The sequence below is a fragment of the Lagopus muta genome, chromosome 7 (assembly GCF_023343835.1).
Source record: "Lagopus muta isolate bLagMut1 chromosome 7, bLagMut1 primary, whole genome shotgun sequence".
Classification (NCBI taxonomy): Eukaryota; Metazoa; Chordata; class Aves; order Galliformes; family Phasianidae; genus Lagopus; species Lagopus muta.
This window is the reverse complement of record NC_064439.1, coordinates 42,910,913-42,936,964: the sequence shown is the minus strand read 5'-3', so window position 1 is coordinate 42,936,964 and position 26,052 is coordinate 42,910,913. Positions and strand designations below refer to the sequence as shown.

General features: G+C 43.2%; 1 protein-coding gene across 3 annotated transcripts in view; it reads right to left on the bottom strand.

Moving 5' to 3' along the window:
* The window catches only part of TRAK1 (trafficking kinesin protein 1), a 489,038-nt gene that overhangs the window by 105,028 nt on the left and 357,958 nt on the right, over positions 1 to 26,052 (bottom strand). Inside the window, exon 1 of one of the 3 annotated variants that reach the window (XM_048951223.1) lies at positions 20,383 to 20,465. The exons of the other annotated variants lie outside the window; for them this stretch is intronic. The gene's annotated coding sequence lies outside the window, so the exon portion shown is untranslated. Of the gene's footprint in view, positions 1 to 20,382; positions 20,466 to 26,052 lie in introns of those variants that run through there. 3 annotated transcript variants of the gene reach the window in all.

Here is a 26,052-nt window from a genome sequence, read left to right as displayed (position 1 = left end):
GAGGGAGAGAGCAAGAGATCTGCTTCTCCCAAGATTCACTCATTCAGTGTTAAATTTATCTTCTTATTGCTGACCTGAAGCAAGAACATGGTCTGTACAGCAAGATATATCAACAAAAAAGTGTCAGCCTTAAAGAAATTAAATTAATAATAATAAATCACAGCCCGCCTTCAATACCCCCAAGGAGAAGGAACATGTATTAACTTATCAATCTGCCAGTTAACTAAATTAGCCTTCCATGACTAAATACACACACACACCAAAAGGTTTTTCCTATGCTATTTACAATGTATTGATAAAGGCTGAAGAGGAAGAGAAATTGGCCAGCAGAATCCCATACATTCTCCCAGAAGAGATTTAGCATGTGCCCAGTGAGAGGACGAGACTTCATCTGTGAAAGGTTGATCCATCTTCCCAGGAAGATGCACACTCACATTAGAATCTTCATATTTAAAGCATTATACATTTACAGACAAGTTAGAATGTAACTGGCAGCTGTTTAGCTTGGATTAATTGCAGAAGCATCCTCTGCCAGAAGACCTAACTGCTGCACCACTGGAGCTGCACAGAGCCCAGAATGTAGGGTTTAGCAGGGATGACTTCATCTAAAACATCTTTGGAGGGTAGAAGGATGAAAGAGAAAACGTGCTTCTGAAACTTCTGGAGTTTGCTATAAGCAAATCCTCTTCTCCTGGCCCTCTTACCTCACATGGAGAGAACTGCATAGGCTGCTGAAGTTCAGAACATGGCAGGGTGGGGAGGGGGCTCTGTCTAGGGCTTAATACTCTCAGTGCAAGACTTGAGCACTTTAATCCAAGCAATTATTTCCCAGTCAGAAAGTTGTCGATAATGTAAGAGGATACATAAATACTGGGTTCCAGTCAAACAAGGACTGACTCCCAACAAAGAGCTGCTTTCAAGTACAGTAATCCCAAGCACATTTAGCAGGGCCTCCTCCCATTGTGCAGACCTGACAGCACATCCCTTCCCTGGGAAGACATGTTCTAACCAGTTGTGTTAGCACACTGTGACTGCACTTGCTCCAGGCCTTCAGAATAAGCCCCTGCAGATCAAGATCCTGATTTTCTCTGTTTTGCCAGCAAAATTTTCAGGAAAAAAAAATCCTCCTGATTAAGCAGTCAGGCTTAATGCAATATGCCATGACTAATCCTCTTAAATTTTCTCTGAGTCCTGCATTATAATCTCACTAACACCAGAGGCACTGTTCTTTTCACAGGAGCTACGTGGCTGGGTGGACGGCCACAGTCTTACTCAACAAGAAGCTGATTCCTCCCTGCTACCAATCCAAGCAATCAGCCCCCAGGCTGCAGCACAGAGCAGCTTACTTTGGGTGCAGTCATACAGCAGCGCTCTCAAATGACAAGAGCATAAGCTGCAGAGCCACACTCCTCCATCTGAACAACCGAAGACTTCTGGGGTCACATCCCCCACAGATCCCACTGAAAAAAAAAAGAGATTTCGTTCTTCAGGCTGTTCCCACAGTTCAGTGGGAAAGAACTACCAGTGGTTTAAAACATCACTACTAGAAATTAGGAAGTCTAACTGTTTGGGGACAGGAGGGATCAGGCAGGAATCACATTCAGGCAAGAACTAGAGATGAACCTGTTGCCAGAAATGTACATATACAAATGGTCCTAGCACTGGCCCTAGCCCAGTTCACTGTCTTAAAGAAGAAAAAGAAAAAAACTAGGTTTGCATCATTGTTTTTTATCAGATAAAAGATAGAAAATGAGTATTCAGATATTCAGATCAACTGAATGATCTGTACCTGCAACAACCAGAAAGGAACGTGCCTACCAAAAACACATGGAAAAAAACATGTGAGCCTCAACAAGAATTCCAAGTTACATCATTGAGTACTATTGTTTGTAATCATACAAAAAAAAAATATCTCTGTATGAGAGAATTCTGATTTGAGATAGGATATATAAGACATACAAAGAGAAGAAAACAAGATTTCATGATTAACACAGGACACCACTGAGCTGTTTCAGCTCAAAAATACCCACAGACTCTAAAGATAAAAAAGAAAAGATGATGCTGGGGAACTCTCTAAACATACACTGTCATGCTTAGTAACAACGTGCTTACAGGGTCAAAGCAATCCATAATACTAGAAACAGAGGGACATACTTGTTACCTATGAGAAAATATTGGCATTCTTCATTTTCATGTATCGTCATTTTGCCATTTAATCAGCCTATCTCTTTGATAGATACCTTCCTTTTGCACTCTCTACAACACCAAGTGCATCAGAAATGCATACAATGCTAGGCAGCCTGGGACTTGTATTCCCAGGGTTTTTAAACTGTTTAACTGGCTTCCAGAGGGGACACATGAAACAAGACACACATATAGTTTTCCTACCACACACAAACACAGCATATAGCAATCAGGGAAACGTTCGTATCACTGTAACAGCAGTTCTGTATACATATTTTAATCACAACATTGTTAATACCTCTTTCCCTGTACACATTACATTTCATCTTACATCTTATCACGTATGCATAATAGAAAATGTAACACAACAATGGCTCCCACCTAAACAGGAGAACCAAAGGAAAGAAAAACAGACACAAGTGGTAGATCATGCACACCTAAGAACTTGAGTCCTGGCTAGTCCCCTGAGTCATACTCTCCAAACACAGCACTTGTATTTATTTTCATAGGATCACTTTTTTCATTCCTCTGCTTCAAACACTTCAAACTATTTTTGATACATGCAAGTTAATGTACAATATCGTGCTCGGTGGCATGGGAAGAAAATCTGTTTGTTGCATGGAAAAACAATTAGTCAGATGTTTCTTTTTCCATGTATTCCACTGCATTTGGAGACTGGAATAGAGCCTAGGAACATCTGCCACAGACTTTAAAACCCCTAATAATAGCACAGCTGGTGTCCCCAGTCTAATGACCTCAGCACAGACTCATGTGACATTCCTGACACTGCCCCCAGCCCAGCCTGAGCCCAGAAATGCTCCACAGTTGGACACCTTCATTCATTCTCAACTCAATTTGCATTTCACAGATGAACTCAGAAAGCAAGCTCAAATGCTTACGTTTCAAGTAGCTTAACAACAGCCACCATTTCCATCGGATTTTCCCATGCTCATTACGCTCCAGTTTGACAGAGCACTTCGTATTGCAGAAAATGAAGCTACTCAAGATAACAACTGCAATCTCAGTGATGTAGGGTGAGAAACAAAATGCTTTAATTGCACCTAACTGCATTACAGAGCCGTTATCTGTTCCATCCACTCTTTTAAACTCATGGACTGCCCTCTGTTCCTGTACATTTAGTTAACTTCAAAACCAATATTTCTAACTGCCTTCTTTTAAGGATGTTCAAAAGCTGTTTTACAGAGGATAAAAGCTGTATTACAAAGAAGAAGAAAAATTCTTACAGAAAGGAACTCAGGAAACTGAACTCCATTTTAGCTCACACCAAGCCAGCAGTGGGCATTAATAGACATTTATCATGCAGATGCTATAAGGAACAATCTGAGGATTGGTACTGCCAAAGGGTGCAGCTAGCAAATAATATGCAGGGCTTGAAGGTGGGAACAAAGAAAGCAATTTCTTGCTGGGGGTGGGGTGCCTGCTACATGCATTACACTTCTATCCACCCTATGTCCTCGTTACTCTTTCATATACACAGATGTTGGTAGATTCCTGCAGTCAACAGGCATGTGTTCAGTTTATTAATTAATGCAATGTGTGCAGGTCCACCCATGAAAGGGTAACCTGACATATTAACTGACCACCTCTACAAAGCACCAAGAGGAGCACAAGCATTCTGCAGACCAGTTCAGTCCTTGGGCAAGTACAAGGGAGCACTGCCTGAGCAACTGAACGTCTCAAGCTGGAAGAGATTCACAAGGATCATTGAGTCCAAGTCCTGACTCCACACAGCACCACCCAAAATTCAAACACTGTGCCTGAGAGCACTGTTCAAATGCTTTATTGTACTCCAGCACTTGGGGCCATGCCCAGCATCCTATGGTACAGAACCTTCCCCTAACCCCCATATGACCTACAGAGCAGCCTCTGAGAGAGCTGACGTGGCAGAGCACCACCTGGGTATGCAGCTACTGCCTTGTGGAAGCCATGATATTGAAATCATGGAGCATATGCAAGAAATGCAGACACATTGGGAAGACACTGTCATTTTCTTTTGTTAATGTTGCTTGGAAAACAGATTGCCCATCTACAGAACAGGGCAGGGCAAAGACTGGCTCACAGAAGTGCCTCCATGTGAGAACTTCCATCAAACCGAGACAAGAAAAGTTAAAATTGAGACGTATGAATCAGAAAGGTCTTCTGTTTCTGAGCCAGAGAATCTGTTTGAGTCCTTGAGGCTCCCCTTGTCCTCATCCTCCAGCACAGGATGAAAAGAAACAATTTGGGACTCTGCTCTAGCATAGATAAAGGAAGAAAAGGATTTGCTAGATTCTTCTGATGGCGAACAAACCAAATGTTTCCCTCACTTTTCTTTTGCAGAGAGCAAACCCAGCATCTCAAGCTGCCATCCACGCCAGCGCTGCTGCAATCCTGCCAGACCTGCTGCAGAAGCACAGAGGAAACGTGCCAGCCTCTGGCCCCCTCCCTCAGCTGCTGCCTCTGCTCCTCCACCTCACACAAGTCCCACATTTACACCCGGCCCAGCACAGCACCCACAGGCAGCAGAGCGGCAGCTCCTCAGGCCCCCTCACCTCATCCCTCGCAGCAGCCGTGCAGGAGCAGCCCCGTCCTGCCCCAATGGCACCTGCAGCTCTCACCGGGCACAGGCAGGGGACGGGCCGGCACCCAGGTGGGACCCACTGCAGGCAGCGGGGATGGCAGCACCAGTTATAGGTTCATGAGTTGGGAGCTCACAGACAGGTCTGGAAAGATGTTTGAGTAAAACACCTCCTCCATTCTCAGGTCCTTTATTTATTTATTTAGCAGTTCTGGAAATCAAACGTTTGAATAATTAACTTTTTTAGCTGTCGTGTCCTTTTAGTCATTCATTCATTCATTCATTCCTTTAATGGTGACATCTCAGATTGATCTGCATCTTGTCTCTCAAAAGGAAGCAGAAGCAGTGATTCTAACACCAGCTTCATAGTTATCTACAAGAATCAAGCTCTAGATTCTTTGCTTAGGCATAACATAAAATTTGCAACTAGTTTTTGATACAATGTGCATCAGAAACTAAAAGGCTAGTAGGCTTCACAAAGCACAGTGCTACACCAACTTTTTGTATCCCTCTGAATTCTCTAAGTGCACACAGGCACAAGATCCCATAGTTGGAGTGATCTGATTTTTTTTTTTCCTGAAAGAAACACAAGCCAAACAACAAAAACACCCCAAAGCTATCATCACACTTCAGTAAGTTCATTTCCTCCCCACCAGAGACTGAAGCTGAAGATGCAAATCATTCCCAATTAACAAACAAACAAAAAAAGCCACCCCTGTTACCCTGCTGGTTTCATAAAATAATGCTGAGCTGTAAGTAAGGAACTAACAGCAGCTTTAGCAATGGTGACATACGGAAAATGTTAAAAAGAAAGAAAAAAATTGCTGTATCCACAGTAACAAGAGGCTGAATACCGAGCTCCAAATTCCAAGTCTAACTCATTTGATCAGTTTACTATAAAACACCCATATGTGACACTAACATCCTTCTTTAAGAATGTTTTCATTCTTGTTTCCCACAAGGGACAGAGGGGACAAATACAAAAGCAGATATATTTCCACACTACCCAACAATATTGGCTTATTTTAAAGTAAGAGCCATTTGGCAGATAACTTAATTTTCATCACATCACTGAACAACAAAGGGAAGAAGAATTGAAAATACAGAACAGGTTACTTTTTGGTTTGTATGAAGCACTGAGATCTGAACAAGGCTAATACAGAAGGTCAGTTCCCATTACAGCAGTCAGTTTGGCTGTGACATACATACCGACAGTCATGTGCCCTCTACCTAATATTTAATGATTCTCAGAGCCACTCAATCAAGATAGATTTTAGGAGTCTCACAAGTAAGTTTATTAAACATACACTCTTATTTCTGACTTCATATTGGAAAAAAAAAAAAAACAAAAACATTTTAAGGAACTACGTAAATTTCTACCTTTTCATCCAAAGTTTAACATTTATAACAATACCAGAAGTCGCACAACACCACTGTCTAATTCTAGACCTTCACAGAACACTGAATGTGTCATGCTGTAGAGTTCTGACAGAACAAGTGAGGGAAAATCATTTCATCTCAATCTTAAACTGCAATTAGGAGCCACAGCAGCAAAAGCTGCATCACAAGCATTGAGTCTGGCTGGAGCATAGTCTGGCACCAGACACGGCTTTTTAAAAATAAATTTGACATCAGACACATTTAACATGTAGCTGTGCTGCTGCTTGTGTAACAGTAACCACAAATAAGATACCTGCTGCCCTTCAACTCTGCTTCTTTAGTAAAGGGCAGATTTTTCTGAATACTTCCCTCAAGAGCAAGGTCTTGCACCTGGGTTGCAGCAACCTCACTATCAATACTGACTGATGAACAAAAGGATGGAGCACAGCCCTGCCAAAAAGGACTTGCAGGTACCGGTGGATGGCAAGCTGGACATGAGCCAGCAGTGTGCCCTCACAGCCCAGAAGGCCAACTGTATCTTGGGCTGCATCCAAAGAAGCATGGCCAGCAGGGCGAGGGAGGTGATCCTGCCCCTCTGCTCTGTGCTGGTGAGGCCTCACCTGGAGTACTGCATCCAGATGTGGAGTCCTCAGTACAGGAGAGACGTGGACCTGTTGGAGCGCATCCAGAGGAGGGCCACCAAAATGATCCAAGGGATGGAACACCTCTCCTGTGAGGACAGGCTGAGAGAGCTGGGGCTGATCAGCCTGGAGAAGAGAAGGTTCTGGGGAGACCTCAGAGTGACCTTTCAGTAACCAAAGGGGGGTTGTAAGAAAGAGGGGAACAGACTCTTTAGTAGAGTCCGTTGTGACAGGACAAGGGGAAACAGTTTTAAACTAAAAAAGGGGAAAAATAGATTGGACCTAAGTTTTTTGTTTGTTTGTTTATGTTTTGTTCTTCTCCAATAAGGGTGGTGAGGCACAGAACAGGTTGCCCAGAGAGGTGGTGGGTGCCCCATCCCTGGAAATGTTCAAGGTCAGGCTGGACAGGGCTCTGAGCAACACGATCTTACTGCAGACACAGGGGAATTGGACCAGATGACTTTTAAAGGTCCCTCCCAGCTCTAACAACTCATGATTCCATAACATCTCAGGCATAGTGTGCAGAAAAAAAGTTCTAAGACAGCTCACACTTTCTGGCTCAGAGTGGACACAACTATTTCCTTGCTTCCAATAGGTCCCAGCTCTTCTCCCTTCTCTCTGGTACCACATGCAGTAGCTCCATCAAAACCCATGTGGGAGAAGGTGGGTAAAAATAAGAAGTCCTTTTAAATAGTTTAGCACTTTCACATTTCAAAGAGGCTGCAACTGCGCTTAACCATCTACACTGTACTCACATTGTTTCACTCAGTCCAACAAAGTCTGTGTACAATTTACAAATATCAGCTTTATTTCACTTACAGGACGAAGGCATTGATTGGAAGATACCAGGAATCTCAACCTGCCCACATTCCAGACCATCTCTATGATTTTACATTTTCTGAGAAAAAAGCTTCCCTTCCAAAGTATTTTAACGTATACCTTATTCAGCTGCTGTCCTGATAGAACTTGCCATTTGTTACTCAGGAAACTGAAAAATCAGAAGGTTGGCATGCAAGACAAATACGTAAGGGAACAAAGACAGACAATGCAAACACTGTATAACTGCAAAGTACAGTCATTGATAGATAGAGTTACCGTAACCTGCAATAACTGCGGCTTGGCACAGTTCCCATTTCTGTGAACGTACCTCACCAACAGCACTGCCAAAATGTTGTCTTTTCCTCCACACGTGGATGACTGAGGGTGGACGTGGGAGCAGTCTGAATGCTGTAATCACAAAGCTCATAAATCACACCAGATCACAAGCATGTGCAGCCAGAGCAGTCCAGGGGCCTTCCAAGCTGCAACTAAGCGTGGTAACAGGAAAGTTCCCCCTTACAGAACCTTAATATTCAGAGCTGCTGCAGTTTGATTCACATCAGCTGAGCACTTACATTAAGAGTTGATAGGCTCTAGTTCAAGTCACTTGGCTAAACTTAGAGTAACAAACCCTATGAGTTAATCAGCTATTTCACTATGAGTCCATGCTATCTGATGCCATCACCTTGAAAAAATATCAGAGCAATATTTAACAGAAGTGCTGAGCACGTTCATGTTGTTACAGCTTTGTACTGATTTCTGAGCTAGCCATGCTCTGTAGACAAGAGGCAAAACTTGGACAAAATATCCAAGACAGCATCACTATGCTTAACTGCGTTTACCAGCAATGAAACAAGACAGACTGACAGACCAACTCTGCCCTCCTATCTACACCATTTCCTAAGCAAACTCCCACGTTTGCAAACCCCCCATCCAGGTGCAACCAGAAGCTGATCCAACAAGTGTTTGGATTTCCTCCTTTTCATGCTTTCTTCTCATTTCAGTTGTCCGCATACTTTACCACAAATTACCATAGCCCAGGGCACCATGAAAAAGCACAAGCGTCAGTACAGGAATCCTACAACAGCCATTCATAAGTGCACAAAGCAGAGCTGTTTCAGTTGTTTCATACTCTCATTTGCTTTGTGGTCACCTGGAGGAACGCAAGTACAGAAGCTCCATACAGAGCAAAACAAACATCCCCTGGGCAGAGCTCACGTCAGCGGAGATCTCTTAACCTGAAGGTCATATTGTCAGCGCTACAAATGTGCAAACAGCTGCTGACATTTTGATCGGGTCCGTGCATTGCAGGGTGCAAGATCCAAGGCGCTGCGATTTAGAGATACATCCAAGGCATCAGGGATTCCAGACTCTTCTGCCTCCACAGCTGAGGCACAGTAGATACTAACTATATTTAGCCATGCATTACTGTATCTAGCAACAGCAACTGAGTTGGTTTTTTAAAAAATTAAAAAGTAGAACAACCCAGATATGCATTACAGGTTTCCTAGACAAAACCCCAACCATTCTGATACAAATGTCACAACTTTATAATGTAATACATCTTCCTAAATTCCACTCCCTGGAAAAAAAAAAAAAACAAACCCACCACCACCAATTTTGACTACATTCCTTTTTCCTTCTCCAGCCTTTTCACAGCAGGCACATTATGGTTGATCTCCACATAAAAAGAAACAAGTAGCAACCGAGTGATTCACTGTGATTCAAAGCCTGCTTTTTCCCTTCTAGAGTGCAAATTGATTTGGTTGGCTCCTGCAGTCAGTTCCCAAAAGGCAGGCATGAAGACTCAAAATCAAGAACAAATAAATAAATGTTTATGGTAATACACAACCCCACGATCTCGAATTTACTCAAGGAACCATTCCTGAGTTACAGGGCTGTCTTCTGCTCCTCATAATTGACATTCAGTTAGACAATGTAAGATCTCAAAGTCCTTTTACATCTTCAGTGATAACTGACAAAAACCACTGAACAACACAGTGACAAAAACAGGTCTATTCCTTAGCTTCATGTACAGCCAGTTCCAAGTTGCCACACCGCTGCATTATTAGCTTTTTGCCATGAAACAAACAACAGTTTCCAGTTAGAAATCAGGACAATCAGTAACAACCAACTCCTCTTCAGACAAAAAATGAATTACCTGCTGCAGGATTCAGCAGAATTCTGATTCAAATCAGAACCAGAACAGGCTGAAGCTCTTTATCTCAAGCTTTCCAGATTTCTGCAGTTAGAAATAAGTATTCTATAGCTGTTCAGTCTAAGAGTTTGCTAAGTCAAAAGAAATCTTTTACTACCCACATTGAAACAACTGCTTGCTTATCCTCTCTTTTTCAGATAAAAGTCTGAGAAACAAACAGAACACAGCACTCCACCTGCTAGAACAGACTACACTATGAGCCAATCCTGACCATGCAGCCCCTCCTATTTCCTCTTACTCATTTCTCTTGCTGTGATATTATATCATGCCTTTATCATCAAGTCCTTCCCGTTGGTCACAAGATCCAAACAATAAGCCTGCTGCTAGGTGTACTTAGGAATTTCCTCTTCAGCCTTCTTGATGAGGTAATTAGTGCTAGTCTACTATCTCACATAACAGAAATGGGACCAGGTATTCCATTTTCCCTGGGGAATTCTGCTAATCAAGATTATTAAGTTGATGTTTACTGCATTCTTATATGTGTCTGTATATATACGCAAACACACGTGCACATAAGCACACAGGCATTGGTAACAGTCAGCACTACAATGTGAGGACGAAGCAGTAAAGGGATAGAGGAGGGCAGGACTATCCTCAGCAGAGGCAGCAAGCTGTCACACCAGGCTGACCCAGCTGCAGGCACAGCCTCTCTCTCGCACACACTTCCCCAGCCATCTCAGGCTGTCCTGAAGGCACACCCCTGCCCTACCAAACACCTACCCTTAAGCCATATATTCCCACTGTTCCTTTTTTCCCATACAAACACTAGTGCTTGTGAATGAAAGAACCTGGTTGAAATGGGAAGAAGGCAGAAAGCAAACCATGCTTTTTGCTGGTTTAAAGCAGTTTTCAGCTAACTCAGCTCCCTGAGCTGTTCCACTGCACGGCCATACAGGAACCAGTGCTTAAAGGAGTAGTGTGGATGGGGAAGAAGGAAGCAGCCTTCTTCTGCAGCTTCCATAGCTTACCAGGAAACCACAATTCTTAAGAGTCCAATGTCTAAACCACTCTTGGCTTTGCTTCTTTCTTTTCCTAGACGCTCACCTCCCAAAGTTAATGTGAAGGATTTTCATATTGGTGCTGCTGCAGTGTTATCTTCCACACTTAACTGCCAAGAGAACAGAAATCCCCGGTGGGATGGAATCATCAGCATGCATGTTAAGCACTCTGAGTGCTTACATATGGCACTGCAGGGCTGAGGGGAAGCACCAGGTGAGTCAGTACAGCCAGAATTCACAGGATCTACACAAGCCTTAAGCCCAGGCTTGAAAGCAATGACCTCTTCCAGAGATACGAGGAGACCATGCTTTCAATTCAACCAGATGATTTTGTCATGTGAAACTGACAGGCAGCTGACAAGTAGAGAGAGATATTGTTTTTGTTGAATACGTATGTGCTGGTAAAGAAGCTGTGCTAGACCTACAGATTCAAGAAATGGCACAGTTGGAAGCTGGCACAAAGGAAGAAAGATGAACTTTAACTCCAAGTGTTTTGAGTTTCTTTCTTGAAGGGAAAAAAACTGCTTATGATGAACAAAAAACTGTTTTTTGTCCATGTTAATTTTGCAACTTCTGTCTAAATACCAGATGAGAAGCAATGTGAAAAAAATATTAAAGAGCAATCCATTTTACATTTGTAAATATGTGAAATTGACTCCAGTTCTTAATTCCTACTCTGTTCACATAGAGTAACATGTTGCATCCCTACTATTTTTTTCAATTAAAAAAAAAACACATTTAAGTGTATACTAGTATAGGCTTTCTGTCATCAAGTATCATCAACAATAACCTGGGAACAGAGTAAGAATCCAAATAACTCCCAGTGAATGAGCTAAGATCATAATAAAGCAATGAATGTTGAATTTAAGAAGTCCACTCTATTTTCAGGGGTTATATTTAGCATCCACACCCATAATGGCATCAAGCTGCCTGCTCAACCAAGGCTCAGACATTTAGCTTTTTTACATGAAGCAGATACTTCAAGTGAAAAACAAAATCCCTTCTTCTCTTTCCTCCTATGCTGTACATAAGTACAGGAAGACATTAAATGAAATAAAATTGCAAGCTTTGTTATAATGTCAACTTATAGCAGGTATCCTCCAGAAGCTAATAAATAGAATGGAGCAGAATGAGTGCAGTGTTTACTCTGGAGGGGAGAGATAACAAGGCCAAAAAAGCTATGAGGCTGATTTACACAGAACAGCCAACAGTGAGCAAAGCAAGATGGCACTCTGTCCTGGCTGTGCTGCGTTCTCAGCATCTGAAAATCCCAGCCTCCCATTTGGAACACTGGTCTTTTTCAGAGCAATACACCCAGGTTAGCTTCCCACATAAATTTCACTCAAATCACTACTGTTATACAAGCACTGCCTTTTCCCAAAGAAAATGAGTTGTTTCAAGCTTTTGTAAAATGCATTCCATTGCTTGAACAACTCGTATGCTCTTCGGAGAAGAGCCTGGCCTACCCAGAGTTTTTCTGTTGTAGGAGGAATTAGTAACACACACTACCAATTTCACTAGTTACAAAAAGGCAGGTGTAGCTCTTGTCCCTTGAGGCTGCCTGGCTCAGACACTCCCCTTTGACAGGTCCAGCAGTGCTAACAGCAGAACATGCCAACACACTGATCTAAGTGACTGGTAGGTTCAGAACAGGGGCACACAAGAACCGGATTTACATCTCTTACTGGCACTGACTCCTGAATGACCTTGGTCAAGTGTTTTGATCTTGCTGACTCCATCATCCTTTGCAAAGAGAGAGAAGACTCACTTTGTTGACCTGTGAGTAAACAAAACTCAATTCATTAGAAGTTTAAGTTGAATACTTTGTAGCTTACACAATGCAATAGGACAAAGTATTGAAGTTGCAACTGTTTCTAAATGAAATCTCCCTTAGTTGATAAAATCAGTACAAGAGACTGCCAGAGAACTTCATGTTCCCTAAAGAAAAAATGACAGCATAACAAATACCCAACAGGATTACAGTAGGAACTGCTTTGGACTTTGGGACAGGACTGTATTTTATTCTACCTCATGAGTGAATCATCCAACCTTTCTCAGTCTTTTTGTTCTAAGAAAGAGGTTATCTTGCAAAACATGACTTCGGAGAAAGCTGCTATGGACTAATATACAAGGAAGGAATATGAAAATAATCAAAGGTTACAAACATTTCAAACAGTCAGAAGAAATATTTTCAGTTCAAATCACTTACACTGGAAATTTATGGCTCTCAGATCAGCCACAAGTCACCAGGTCAAACCACAAGTGCTTATCTACCACCTGATGAGATTACATAACACTCAGGAAATGCAGCTATAAAAGCACTGCTCTTGCTACGACCTTCACATGTGAGGGTGTACAGAATTTCTTACAGGATCATGTAGGCCTTAAAGGCCTTAAAGAAAGCAATGGTTTTGGTAAACACCAATAGCCATCCCTTCCATGCAGTAAGCCTTCATTTCCTTCCTGGAAAGGATCATCAGTGTTGTATCACTACAGAAAGAAAAAAAAAGTCTATCATCTGTTTGTGAATGCAGAGCAATCTGTGGCTACTGTGCTACAGAAGTTTCAGAAAAAGAAATGACAATATCAGAAAGGCTGATTTCCTCCCCATCACCTTACATCGATGTCTGTAAGCCCTCAGAAATACAGCTACTCCAGACAGTCAGAGCTGCACAGAAGGAAATTCCATCCAAGAGAGGTCCAAAACAAAACAAAAAATAACTGGAGGATCCTGATAGTATTCTGGTGTTTTCCAGCTCTGCTCACTGTGCAAGTACTACTGGGGCAGTACGTCTTTTAGGGATTTGAACTGCAGTGTTTCTGTTCACTGCAGCAGGCAGACGGTGCCCTTCTTGCAAAGCACGTGGCTGTGCAGAGTCCAACAGTCAAACTAACCTTCCTGGGATGGCACTCATTAGTAATAACACAAGTTCCACTTCTGCAAACAGTAAGTGAAAAGGTCTCCATTACCCACAAGCCATGGACACTTACTAACAAGAAGTCATTTTAAGAATACAACCTTCTCTTAAACACAACCACGCTTCAGTATCCTCTAGGACAACAAATTATGGCTGCTGTGACCATAACTCATGGAAAGTCCTGATCTGCATGAAGCTGCAGTCCGGAATGACATTACCAGCACCTGTATTTAAAAAGGAAGACAGGTGATATGAACATGCAACACTGACGTGTGCTGAGCGATCACCACTTACAGCAATTTACACAACTGCCCCAAAGAGGTGCAGGGAATTCTAGGGAATTTCAATTTATCCACAGTTTTCACTGTTTCTCCCCTACAATCCATAAATGTTTCCACTTTCTGAACATTTCCTAACCTTTGGTTTCTAATAAAGGATGAGATAAATCAATGTAGCATTATTATGAACTGCACTGAACACTGACAATAAGCAGTTTTTCCCTGCTTTGTCTGCAGCACTGCAATTATTACACTGGAGGAGGAGGGGGGTGTGGTTCCTCTCCTGCTAGTAATAGAGGTAGAAAACTAGATGACAAGTTTATCTACAGAAATAAATGAACAATACTAACATTTTTAAGTCTAATCTTAGGCATTCTCTGCATCCCTCTGTTGTTTATACATATTGTTCAAGGAGCATTTTCAGGCCTGCCTTTCACTTTATAATATTTTTCTGAAATCCATCAGCAAAAACTTCCCTTAACTTCAGAAGGACTAAACACAGCTGCTTCTGGTACTCCAGTATTACTTTGAACAGCCACAGAAAAACAAAGCAGCTGAAGGAGCTGGCAGTCGACACAGAGAGGCCACTCCTGATGATTTCTGATGGATCATATCACTCCCATGTTCACAAATGGCAAGGAGAAAGATGTGGGGAACTACAGACCTGCCAGCCTCACTTGCATCCCTGGCAGGGTGATGAAGCAGCTCATCCTGGGAACCATTTCCAGGCACATGAATAACAAGAAAGTCATTAGTAGTAATCAACACGTATTCACTAAGGGAAACTCACGCTTGAACAACTTGATTAGCATCTAAGATTAAACAATCCAGATAATGAGAGAGAAGTGGATATTGTCTACTCTGATTTCAATAACACCTTTGTAAGGAAAGGCAATAGCAGATAACCAGTTCTAAATTACCCTCATAAAGGATGATGTTTCTTTCTTTAACTGGACTGTGACCATCTCTATACCCATGCCAAGCATCAGGGCTCCCCAGATACTCCAGAAATAAGGAAGTCCAGGTAGGGATCTTTCCCGTGTGGCAGCCAGCCCTTACTTGAGGTTTAGCGAGGGGAGGGACCAGGTCCCATCCCTTCTGGTTGCACAGGGCAGTTGCTTTCAGCTACGTTCCCAGGGCTGGCTGTGTCCCCATAAGACCAAAGAAAAATGCTGTGCCAGTTTTGTTTGACTTTTAAAAACGTTTCCAAATAAGTTTGCTAAGAACAAATAAATGAAGAAGGCATAAAGAAATTGGTCTCTCAGTTAGCTTGCATATACTTCAAACATCTAAAAACATTTGACACATTAAGTTAGAGGACAACATTACTCACAACAGGGAATATAATTTGTGGGCATCTTGCTCAGGAAAGGGTACTCAGAAACACAGTCTGAACCGAAAATTACTGGAATTAAAATATTCAAATTAATTTTTAAGCAAGTTCTCATTTCATATCTCAAAGGAAAATACATACGTATACCCTAAAAACCTCAACTGCTCAGTATTTCCCCCTTCTGTTCAGATAGGTGTTGGGAGCTAAGATTACTTCATAAGCACACAAATACATGCTAGCTAATGTCAGCCACTAAAACTAAAATCTTACCTACCAACATGTAACCGGTTTTGATTATATTAGAGCTCAGAGTGTAGCAGTTTCACAATCAGCTTATGCTCACTGAAGGCTTTCTCACCTGACACCAAAGCCTCAGCCACTTATTGCTTCCTTTGCCTCACTGCTAAGATGTGCTCAGCTGCCCAAAGGATTGGATCAGATCAGATAGACAATCCTATTAAAAACTAACCTTTAAAAAAAAAAAAAAAAAACAGTTCTCAACTAAATCATGGAAATTGCTTCCCAGCACTGTGATACAGGAAAAGGTGAGAAAGGGAATCTGCAGTCAGATTGCCCCAATAGGCAGCAATATGGTCTTGTGTCACAATAAGCCGATAACAAAACTTTGCAAGAGCTTTTACACCAAGCTCCTCTGATATTTTCTTCTATTTCTCTGACTCCTCCACTGCTCTGAAATTCTGCCGTAAATGCAAGCAAAACCAATTTGGAACAGGCTGCCCAGAGAGGTTGTGAATGCCTCATCCCTGGAGGCATTCAAGGTCAGGCTGGAGGAGGCCCTGGGCAGCTGAGCAGATGACTGGCAGCTCTGCCCACAGCTGGGGGTTGGAACTAGATGATCTTTAAGGTCCCCTCCAACCTAAGCTATTCTATGATTTTATGACTCAAAAGAGCTCTAGTATATATCACAATACTTAAAAAAAAAAAAAAAAGGGGGCAGGAGAAAAAAGGGAAAGAAAGAGTTCTCAAGGAAATAGGACAGCTGCAAGTCACAGTACTGTTGGGGTTTAGAGCATCTAATGGATTGCAAGTTGCAAGGTTAGACAACAATCCTGTCCAGACGCAGTAAGAAGGCAAAGAATCGACTCCAGTCACTAACTAATTTAACTAAAGCAAATCTGCCAACATAATAGAATTTAAGACTCTGAGCTAATCTGTTCGTGCTATCAATAAGCCTCTTAGCCAGACAATCATAAGCAGGATGACTATAGGGCATGACTTTTTGCACTGTAATCAATGCAAATAAATGATGAATCAAAGTTCAAATAAAGGACAGTTTTAAACAAAGAATATTAATGGTGAACACCTGAAATTAATTTAGCTGACAACACATTACTCACCATAAAGTAAAATAAGAATGCTTGTGAACTTGCCTAGTTATCTCAATCAATCCAGACAGGCAGGCAAGCTTCAAGTCAGCACGTGGCACTAAGAGGTACCTACATTAACAGAAAGCTAGTTTTCCATGTTTTTCTCTCTCCCAGTTACCCTGATCCCACAGCTGAATCCACAAAGCTGACCCCTCCACACAAGAGCAGCATTCCAAGGAGGCAGTGGTATTGCTCATGGAATTTCAATGACACTGACGTGACTCAGAAACATGTACCTTCACTGCACAGGCATGGTAGATCACAAACCAGTTCTACAGTCCCAGAATGACAAAGCCGACTACATTAAGTGCACTGCCTGCAACTCGAATGCGTATAAAGACTAGAAAGTATTTATCCTATCTGTTACATTTTTACGATGGCCCTGAAAGATGCTTGGCAAACAGCTGCTGTTTGTCTGGAGTCTATTCCTCTTAATGGCCCTTACACAACACAGAAGTGAGTCTCATTCAAAGCAGAAACGAGGAACAGTACGATCATCACACAGGAAGATGGCACTGTGCCTTTGGTCACTTTACAAGCAATCCGAGCATTATTTATTCCCTATATATAACTGTGATTGTGGTAGCATCGCTAAGCTTCCTACAGCAGCAGAACTTGTTGTACATTTGAAAACACAAACAGCTCAGAAGGGAAACAATCAGTCATAAAAAAAAGCCTACAGGTAATAGTTCTCTGGTCAACTAAAATACAGCTCCTAATTCCATGTTCTGCTTAATGAGACCTCCTGTATCTGTTCTTGCCTTATGAAAAAAAAAAAAATCCCAGCACATAAAAGCTACTGATAAGTTTTGTAAGAATTAAAATGGGGTTATTCCTGAAGTTACACCAGTGATGTCACTGGCCTAGAATTGGACACTTGCTAGAGGAAGCAGTTTTTGTAAACAGAATAGTATTACTGGGTCAGAGGGAAAAACGTTTCTTCCAAAATTTGAAGCAAATAACGTTTTTTACAAACAGGAAGCACTCCCCTAACCCTGAGTACCACACACACTGTACAAGATCCAGGTAACTCAGAACAAAAGGTGAGATACAAATGCTACTTCTGATGCTAGTAGCAGGAGTGCTAAAACACCCAGTTTTGGAAGTTAAAGAAAAATATTTTAGGGACTCAGCAAAGAAAAGCATTTATAAAAAAACAAGGAAGCAAAGCAAGAAAAAAAATGTAACTTACGCTTTTACTTCCCCCCTATTTCTTCCCCACTCCCAAGGGAAGGTTTAAAGAACATAGGAAATAATCAAGAAAAAACACATACAGCTATCAGAGAGTGAAAGCTTTGTTTTTAACTTCTTGCCTTTAAATGTTGCAGATACTGCCTCAACAGCACTCGCTCTAAGAATGCTTTCTACTAAACTATTAAAAATCAATAAATCTTGCATTAATGTACTACCATGGCAGATATAGTGGGAAGCTTCAGCATTTTTCCTTCTAACTGCTTCATACTCATACAGTGAAAACAGTACAAAACACAGTTTTGATCAAAAATATTTAACCTGTACTAATTTGTCCAATTCTAATCTCACTCTTCTATCCCTACATGGATTGGTTAGATATTTCAGAACACAAAAGGAACTGTTAGAGGACATGGAAAAGCTATGATCAAGTTACTGCTACAAAAGCAGCTGGCACTGCTACAGGACAGAGAACACATGAAGCAGCAAGGAGCTCAGCTGTGAGCTGCAGCCGAGAACACCAGGAACCTGCAGGCAGGACATCCAAACTGCTCTAGACTGTGTCTTCCATTTGATCTTGCTCTCTGCCACAGGCAACGTCACCAACTCTCATATGCATTCCAGAAGCTGATAAAGTGCCAAATTAACATCCATTAAAATACATGGCAAAACTTGCAGATCACATGCCAGTATTGCTTCACTAGCCAGAACTCTGGATTAAACCAGTCCAACGATCGCAATAGCTTCACATTTTACTGAGACTTTATGCATACACAAACAAGGCACACCGAAGGTGTTTACACATGCGCCAAATGACGTTAACACTTTCTCAACACACTAAGAAGTTTTGTTGATTGGTTTGCTTTTCGCCCTATATCCAGAGAGTTAGCTCTACTGCTGTCATCCAACACGTGGTTAAATCTTTTGTTAAGTGAGAACCCATGCATGCAACTGACAGAAACTTCTGTTTTACTTCAACAGAAAGGCAAACTCTATCCATGTATTCAGCTGCCTGGGCTCCTCTTAACACAGTGGCTCACACTAAGAGCTGAGAACTCTGCCTTCCATTACGATATGTACAATATGTGCTCCTCCACAATGATGCTCACTGGAAAACAGAAGACAAACAGCTGTAATCATGGTTTAATATTATATGTGTTGCTAAAATTATTCTTATCTGTTGACATCAGGCTTAATTGTAACAGGTCACAGTGCCCAAGAGAAGGCACAGCTTTGTGCATCCAGCTTCTGGGGTGGGAAAGAACACACCTTCCACCAGACTTCTTGAGGAAGCTCCAGAAGAGCAGTTAACAGAAGCAACGCAGGATCACAGAATATCCCAAGTGGGAAGGGACCAACATGGATCACTGAGTCCAACCCCTGGCTCCACACAGCACCAACCACAATTCAGACCCAATGTCTGAGTGCATTATCTAAACACTCCCTGAACTCCGGCATTTGGGGCCGTGCCCACTGCCCTGGGCAGCCTGTTCCACACTCCCTGCCCTCTGATGCAGAACCTGTCCCTAACCCTCCTCACCTGACCCTCTCCTGACACAGCTCCATGCCATTAAACAACTCCAGTATGGACAGAAGCAAGGGCCCCACTCACGAAACATGAAACTGTGTAATGTACAACAGTAAAAGTATGCACCTGATCATCAGAACTGTTGTTTTTTGTCATCGTTGCTCTCCAAAGGTCTTTATGCCTGTGATTTAATCTCAGTGGACTGAACGGTTCAAATAAGGCTACAGCTGCCAAGGCAGTGTCCACATGGAGCTTCTCACAAAGAAATGCAAGCACAGGAGGAGAAGTCTGGCCTCCCACCCACTGACAGATGCTCCATTCCTTGTACATTTCCTCCTGCTTCCTAATTTTACACAAAACATGAGCTTATCTAAACACGAAGTTCAAAGCAGCCAGCTGCAAATCAGCGGACGCTGAGACTTCAGCCCTGCTAAAAATATAATGGAATATTTTAGTCATTTTAAACAGAACCTCTGAAAGCTATCTGTAATCCCCGACACTAAGGAAACCAAGTCAATATTTAAAGTCCTCCCCAGCGGCTAAGAAAGCTCCCTCTCTAGGGGAGATCCTCCCGGCTGACGGCAGCAGCGCCGTACCTGTCGATAATTTACAGATCCAGTTTAGCGAGCGATCCCCGACCTCGGTGAGCAGCCGAACCCGGCTGCCCCGTTCCATCAGCGGCCGGAGGGGACAAAAGAGCACACGCGAGCGACAGAGCCCGGCTCCCGCCCGCTCCCAGCCGGCCGGCCGTGAAGGTCGCCGGGGGCTGCAGTGAGCGGGAGCCGCGTCGTCCCGCCCGGCGACCCACTTCGCCGCCCGGCCAAGGGAGCGGGCCCCGCGCGCTCGCCTCCGACTCCCGCTCGCTCACCTGCGCTCAACGCGCACCCCCCCACCGGCTGCAGCCGTTCACCGCGCCCCGCGCACTCACCCCTCTGCGGGCCCCCTGGGCGGCAGGACGCAGGCGGTGGCGCCCCCGCCGGCGGGGGGAGCCCGGCTGCCGGCGGCGGCCACCGCCGGGCCGCTTCGCCCCTCACGGCCGGCCCGCGGCCCGCGGCCCCTCAGCGGCGCGGGCAGGGCGCGGGGGCTGCTGGGGCCGGCGCGCTGCTGCGGCTGCTGCTTCGCCCTCCGCCCGCCGGCGCCTCATGAGCCCTCCGCCGCTCCCGGCTCTCCTCGCCTCTCCGGCCGCCCGCTCTCGCGCGGCGCCCGCAGACCGCCGCAAACCCCTCCCGCCGGCGGCGTGCAGCCGGGCCGCGCGGCGTCTTCGGTGGGCGGGCAACCGAGGGGCGGCCGCGGCGCAACCCCCGGCGGCCATTACCTCATGGCCCGGCCCCGCCGCGGGAGGGGCGGCCCGCCCGATCCGGGGGTGCCGGGGGACGGGGTCGAGCGAGGCGGGAGTTGGGGTGGTGGTGGAAGTTAGGCGCTCTGAGTGGGTATTGCTGCGAGTTTGGGAGGAGGAGTGCTGCCCGTGTCCTGGCGGAAAGTTGCGGTGTGAGAGCAAGATGCGCCAATACCAGAAAATGCCCAAGGGAAGGGCTTCTGGTCTTGCCCCGCCGACAGAGAAAAGCTTCGGTCTGGGTTCTTAATGGATCGTAAAACAAAGCAAACTATAGGGAATGACGGCTCGCCATTTCTGCAGCTCACCGAGCTATCTGTTGTTGGAGGGACTGTTTGCTAGTGAGGAAGACCAGAGCTGCGTCTGAGGCTGTAAGGCAGGAACGTTGCAGCGGTGCTAATGACAGGAGTCAGGAAGCACATGATGTATGTGAACCACAGCTAAGTACACATGGATTCAGGGTTTGACTCTGGACAACCCATAAGAAGAAATGGCCCAGTGGTTCCCTATGTAAACAAAGACACACGGGTTAGTTTGGGTGACAGAAAAGGGGAAACTGCTCAGAGGAGCAGCCTGCTCTCCCTGGCTTCATGGAGGAGCCAGGCAGTCACTGCTGGGTTTCCCTAGGGCTGCCCTCACCGCTCCTGCTGTTTGAGTCATGATTCAGTTCACCAATGTGACAGAACCAATGTTGTCTTTGTATATTTTCTGCCAAATTAGTGAAACAAGTAGGTTTGCCTTCAGCTCATATGAGTATCGGGAGGGAACATAAATGAAGAGATGAAGCTGTGTGTACAGGAGGACCTTATTCCTTTGGTAGCACTGCACTCACATCATGTCAGTATTCTCAAACCAACTATCCCAAAAGTAGGAACCTCATGCTACTGCTAAGAAATTCAACGCCTGGGCGTCACCTTAGCCCAAACCCTTCCACTTCTCACACCCACTTGCATGTTGCAATGCTTCCTTTGTGCCCAGTATTCTATACATGTGATGTGGGTTGGACTGTGAGGTAAATCAGAGGGATTTAAAGGATACTTTTCTGATAAAGTCCCAAAACAGAAGTTGTGGGAAGAAGAACGAGTCTTTGCAGTGGTAAACAAGAGGCAGAACCACCCTTTGAGCAGCAGCAAGTCACTAATTATTATAATAATGTGTAACATCAGCCCAAGAGACCAGTGAGGAGGAAGGGTCTGCAGGGTGAAAGGGAAGTGTTTTTGAGGAACAGAGGTTGCTCTGTGCTTTGAAGAATGGAGTGAGAAGGAGAAGGAAAGTGAAGATAGACTGGTACAGGACAAAAAAAAAAAAAGAGCTTTCAGTTCCACAAAGCCAGAGGAAGACACTGAGCAAAAATATCGTGGCATTAGAACACAAGAACAAAAATTCGGTGCTGAAAAACATATAAGACAGAAGGACAGAAAGAGAGAAAACCAAGTAGAAAAGTGCATGAAGATCCACACCAACAGCAGAGGGAAACAAGTCTGCATGACTGCAGACTTCTGGTAGAGAAGAACCAATTGATCTGTCCGCTCTATAGGGAACAAGGATTCGAGATGAACTGCTGAGGCTGAGAGAAGTCTTGTTAGAGCGTGCACAAGTCCTTAACAGTGGGATGAATGGCAATGGTGTGTGCTGTATATACAAAGAAGAAACTTTAATTTGAATAGAGGTAAAATTTCCCTAAAATGTCCATCATAGTTCTTCTATATAGATCTTTGTAGCTTTTAAACTAAAACATCTTCAGTTTACACAACTGTGATTTATGTGTGTTAAAAAACAATTTTTTAAACAAAAGCAAAACAGACAATCCTACATTTTTGTTTATGAACAAATACATTATTTTTAAATGCACAGATTAAATGATCAACCAATTTGCAAGAAACTGAAATTAGTTCATGAATCACAGGCTAAATAGTTCCAAATGTGGAAACTAGACTTACTTGAATACTACAGATTTGAAAAAAAATTAGTCTGTGCATCCACAGAATATTAGCAATGGCTATTTAGCAAGCTTTACTCTCAGAAATGATTGTAGAAAATCTGAATTTCATGAAAGTATGTAGCAAACGTATGCCTTTTTCTCATTATGAAACGATTCTGTGTATTATGACCAGATGACCTCATGTTAAAAGCAGTTTTTGCCTATACCATATCATACTATGGCTGGACTATCTCTATATTTGCCTATACACAATGTCCCAACAGTACGTAAGTTAATCCATATTTTGATGTGATGAGATCTGCCTAACATAAATGAGGTTGCCAGCATAGAAGGGAGAGGAGATGCCACACAGAGAAGATCGAGGAGGAATCCCAGCAGCTACCCAGGAGAGAGCACGTCAGGGTTGAGAACGTGGGGCTAAGAGACTACCAGCCTCTTGCATGTGTGTTGCAAGTTAGCTGTGCTTTCTTTTTTTGTTCTGCTGATACCTGGTGTTACTGGCCCCATTTCTTACACTTCTTTTATATCAGCATGAACTAAATAATGTTTTAAGCCCTCTGATGGATGTAAAGGGAAATGTCTGTATAATTTTGCCCATCCAACAACTTTCCTTGTTTAAATTGTGTTTTTTTGTAAATCTATCACTATTGCTTCTACTTGAATATCTATCAAAACACACAGAATTCTACAAGTTGTCTGGCTGACTGTAGAAGTTAAAAATATCAGTATATTTACACACCAGAAGGATGGGTTGCCATCCAGAGAGACATAGACAGGCTTGAGCAGTGGGCCCAGGAGAACCTCATGAGGTTCAATAAATCCAAGTGCAAGGTTATGCCCCTGGGTTGTGGCAGCCCCTGCTAACAGTACAAGCTGGGGGATGTAAGGATGGAGCACAGCCCTGCCAAAAAGGACTTGCAGGTACCGGTGGATGGCAAGCTGGACATGAGCCAGCAGTGCGCCCTCACAGCCCAGAAGGCCAACTGTATCTTGGGCTGCATCCAAAGAAGCATGGCCAGCAGGGCGAGGGAGGTGATCCTGCCCCTCTGCTCTGTGCTGGTGAGGCCTCACCTGGAGTACTGCATCCAGATGTGGAGTCCTCAGTACAGGAGAGACACGGACCTGTTGGAGCGCATCCAGAGGAGGGCCACCAAAATGATCTAAGGGATGGAACACCTCTCCTGTGAGGACAGGCTGAGAGAGCTGGGGCTGATCAGCCTGGAGAAGGCTCCAGAGTGAGCTGAGAGCAGCCTTTCAGTAACTAAAGGAGGGCTGTAAGAAATAAGGTGACTGTCTCTTTAGCAGGTCTGTTATGATAGGACAAGGGGAAACAGTTTTAAACTAAAAAGAGGGGAGAATTAGATTGGACATCTGGAAGTAGTTTTTTACAATAGGGGTAGTGAGGCACTGCAACAGTTGCCCACAGAGGTGGTAGAAACCCCATCCTTTGAGACAATCATGGTCAGGCTTGATGGGGCTCTGAGCACCCTCACTGAGCTGTAAGTGTCCCTGTTCATTGCAGTCGTTTTGGGCTAGAAGACCTTTAAGGGTTCTTTCAAAAGATTCTATGATTTGATTACATATATACATATTAACAACTAGATATGGAATGTAGATATTGCTGGGAGAATCAAATCAGCGGAAAAGATTTTGTGGTTCAGAGCTGTAAGCTTCTTTCACCTGGTATGTCAGCACTAATGCTTATTCCTTCTTCACCAGCTTCCTTCTTTGAATTTTCTTTCCTGCTCCTGCATTTTTCAGGAGCAATGCCAGCTTATGGCATTAGTGTTAGTGAAACTGTGACCTAAGTAGAGCAGACACATAAAAGTTGAAGAACATAAGTATAGTGAGAGATTAACTTAAAGATGAAATCTTATGCACGAACTATGGCCTACACAAGCTGAAGAAACAAATAAAATGAAGGAAGAAAGATCTTAACAAGAAAATTCACTAAAAATATCTTGTGTAGAGGATCATATGTAGTAATCATAGCAAAAGAAAGCATTATTCTAGAGCTTACAATATGAAGAAAAACACTGAAAAAGCAAAGAATGACTCAGACGATGGGGGGTTTGCACATATTCAACATTAATGAAATGCAAGTTGGAATAGTTGGTAAAGCTCTGATTAGCATCAGAAGTGACGACAAGTAGAAAAATAGAGGAAATTAAATGCAAGACAGTGGAATAATAATAAATGTACCAGGCTTGCACCTTGGAAGAAAAGGAAAAAAATGTTCAATCAGGCAAAGTCAAATGAAAATTACTTTGTAGAATGATGATAATACCCCTTGAGACATTGTGAATTCTAATCGGGATGAAACAGTCAATCTGTTTACTTAGTAACAAAGCATTTGACTCCTGCACAAGTCCAAGCTGCTGTATGTGTTTGAAGAAAATGAGATGTCATCCCACTATGCTGTACATACAACAGGTGAAAGTAATTCAGCCAGTGCAGCATCTGCTTTACACAGTCGCTAGCATTAGAATAAGGAATAACTTTAACCCTGAAATAGAAAAATAAAGCATCATTAATAATTTCACATAATCTACAAGTTACATAAGCAGCATGCTAGGCATAGGAAAAGCAGATTTTGACGAGGCCTATTCAGCCTTCCTGGATGAGCAAGGTAGCCATGTTAGCGTACACTGATACCAACATGTAGGTTTAGGTGTTGAGAAGTGTTAGAAGTGAATTTTGCAGCAGAATATCTGCTCTGCCAGCCAGCCTCACAAGTCATCACCACCTGATGATATTCAGGAATGTGATGTAAAGAAACTTTCCTGTTAGAAACTGTGGTCATTCATCAGAATCAACACTGTTTTTATCAGTAGATAAAATTCAATGCAAACAAAAATAAGAGGAGATTGTTTTCTACTTCAGAATCATAAACGGAGAAGGAAACCAAGGAAACACAGTGGTTATGAGAAAGCAAAAGTAGATTGTTCCGTGCCTACCCTTACAGCTATTAACTCGGGTAGTATTGGATTTTAGTAGATTATCTTATCATATCTCTCTTAGACATAAACAAAGCATTGAGACCGTGATGGAGAAAGAGGGAACACAAGCATGCTATACGTGCACAACTGGTGACCTTACAGGTTGATCCAGTGAGGCAAGACTGGCAGCACTGTTATTATAAAGGAGACCTCTGGTAATTTTTGTCTCACCAAGAAAACAAAAAGGTTGGCAAGGGCTGTGCAATGTTTCCACAGTGAAAAGTTTAAATTCTCTGATGGGGAAAACAAATTTCCAAAAAGAAAAATCTCAAAAACAAATAATTTGAAAAATCATTGCTACTCCCAAATATCAGCAGCATACGA